At 61.9% G+C, this 2,690-nt stretch overlaps 1 pseudogene; it reads right to left on the bottom strand.

Moving 5' to 3' along the window:
* Positions 1–676: 676 nt before the first annotated feature.
* Positions 677–2,162, bottom strand: LOC111529398 (annotated as a pseudogene).
* Between the last annotated feature and the right edge of the window lie 528 nt (positions 2,163–2,690).

Below are 2,690 nucleotides of genomic sequence, written 5' to 3'. Positions count from 1 at the left end.
TTCTCCTTTTCCTTGGCTGAGGGAAGTGGCCTCTCCTGGATGAAACCTGGGTTCAGGCTGGGCGTGGGAGGAAAGGGGGATGAGCAGGACCCCAGACCTTGGGAATCCTGAGTGGGGGGTGACAGACTCTCCCTACGACGTGCCTGGAAACTGTCTGGGGGCCCAGGCTGATCCCCCTCCTGGGGACAGGGGCCGCTGGGAAGCCATGCTCACAGGTTGTTCTGTGGGACTCAATGTGGGGCAGCGTCCTGGCCAGGATGAGGAAGACCATCACCGCGGGGTCTGCGGGAGGCACACGCTGGCCAAGCTCTAGTCCACCTGGCTCCCCGATCCGCTGCAGCCAGAGTCTCTCAGGCTTGGTCGGGACCTGAAGTCCGACCGCCATCCCTGGGGCTCCCCTGACAGGCAGGCAACCCCCGCTTACAGGCCTTCCCCATCCCCTCCATTTGCTCCCATCCGAGCGACAGGCACCTTCTCCTGGTGCCCTGGTTGAGGTGGGGGTAAGTTGCCCTTGGAACCCCCAAGTCTGGGGCGCGGTCTCAGCGCTGCAACCGTGCCCCTGGCGCCCTCTGCTGGCCATTGTCAGAAGTGCAGCCTGGTGTGAGCAGAGCCTTTCACTGGAGATGGGACCCAGGGCAGCACCCCTGGAAAACGGGGCGACTAGAGATCTGGAAAATTAGTGGAGGGGTCCTCCACTGTCCACTGACAGCGGCAGTATTAGCTGCGGACTATGCGGACTCAAGAAAGCCTCAGTCCATGTTAGCACCGGAAGCCAAAACCGAGTCAAGGACTCGGTGTAGGGGTCAGCCGGGGACAGGCCTGGGGAACCTGGATGGCAAGGGGTGCAGGAAGACGCCCATTCCGGGCCTGCCTGGGCCTGCCGGGGGTCTCCAGCCAGAGAGGTTGGGTGCGACAGAGCGCCTGCCCCAAAGGGCAGAGTGCCAGGCTGGCCCTGTGGGCCTGCTCAGCCCACATTGGCAAGACCAGTGTGGGTCCAGAGGCCCCCCGCCTTGCCGGTTCAGGGTGCTGGCCTCAAACAGCTGCTTAATGAGTGCCGACTTCTGCTCCAGCTGCGTGATGTACCCACTCTTCTCGGTCACCTCCTGGGTGAGGAGTCGGTTCTCCTCCTTCAGCATGAGAACGGTCTGCTGCTCACAGCCCGGAGACGAGGTGTACGTCAGGTTAGAGCAGGCGGCCCGGAGGAGGACGTGGGTACGGCCTGGCTGGCACAGGCTGCAGCCAGCAGCTCTCCCAGGCACCCGGCCACCTCCTGTACCTTGGACAGTAGCCGCCTCAGTGGGCGGGGGCTCCCCATGGCCCCAAAGTCGGCGCTGGCTCTGCTCTGGCCCAGGCGGCACCGGCGCTCCTGCACTCGTTGGAGCTGCTGCTAGTACCAATCGCGGCCCCGCGCCATCATCTCCAAACCCTGCAGTACCTACTCCTCCTGCTCCAGCTCCTTCATCTACTTCAGCAGGCCGCAGAGCATGCCGCTGGTGATGGTGCCTCCGACGTTCCCCTCGGGCACTGGGGATGCGCGGGGCATCCCCTGAGTCTGCCTCCAGGGTCCTGCAGGCCGCTGCATCTGCGTCAGCGCTCGGGCTCCGTTCCAGCGCCGCGCTCTGGGACCGCTCTGGTTCCGCGGGGCAGGGCGCCGCCTCGGCGGGGGCACACAAGTGCTCCGGGCTGCGGGCCGCGCCACTGGGACCGGCCAGAGAAGCGCGCACGCCCAGGGGCAGGGGCTTCCTCTCCAGGACCGTCCGCGGCTTGTCGGCCGGCGTGAACATCAGGCGCTGCGCCGGCTGCAGCGGCTGGTCACCGGGCCTGGCCGGGCCGGGCCGGGGCGCGCCTGGGGTCCCCGGGACCGCCGTCCGCGCTCAGCAGCGCGGTGCGCAGGCCGGCCACGAAGCGCTGTAAGTCAGGTAGCCGCTGGTCGGGGCCACCTCGCGCAGGCCCTCCAGGACCCCGCGGGGCAGCTCCCGCCCGGCGGCGCCCTGCCAGCGGGACTGGATATCGCCCAGGTGCCCGCAGCCGCGCCGCGGGTAGTCCAGGATGTGGAACAGCGTGCGCAGGCTCTGCAGGAAGGCGCGCAGCAGCCCCTCTGTGCCTCGCGCCGGCTGCAGCGGGAGGCATGCGGCTCCGCGGGCCATCGCGGCCCCGGCCATGGGCACCCGGGCTCGGTCCACGCTTCCACCTGCGAGCGTCCCCACGCGACCCCACGGCGGGGCAGGCCAGGCGCACTCCCAAGGTTTTTAATATACTTCACATTAAGAAGATTTTAGTAGATGACCATAATAAAATTGTTTAATCCTGTTATAGTAATTGTTAATAGGGAATTTTTTTTTTTTTACTACCACAAACTATCTGAAAATAACACCTTCTGCTTTGTATGTGCTATACAATTTTTATAGTATACATGAAACATCATACATGAATGTGATGTTCAGCATGATGTCAGACTGATGTGGTATGACAGCCACTCAATGCATTATTATTTTTTTCCAAAATACGTCAGGTTATTGCTTTTTCCATTAGCACAAAATCTACTTCAGTTCAGTTCTACAAACATCCATGATTCATTTTTATATACATGTCACAGTTCTGGGTGGTGAAAACTAAATGAAGGAATGCAAAAAGTGAAAACTAAAAGCTTACTAAAAAAGTGTGTCCTTGGTACTATAGGAGTACAGATA

This window comes from Piliocolobus tephrosceles, chromosome 8 (assembly GCF_002776525.5).
Source record: "Piliocolobus tephrosceles isolate RC106 chromosome 8, ASM277652v3, whole genome shotgun sequence".
In the NCBI taxonomy this organism is placed as follows: Eukaryota; Metazoa; Chordata; class Mammalia; order Primates; family Cercopithecidae; genus Piliocolobus; species Piliocolobus tephrosceles.
Note: the sequence above shows the minus strand (reverse complement) of the source record. Positions and strands in the feature narration are given on the sequence as shown.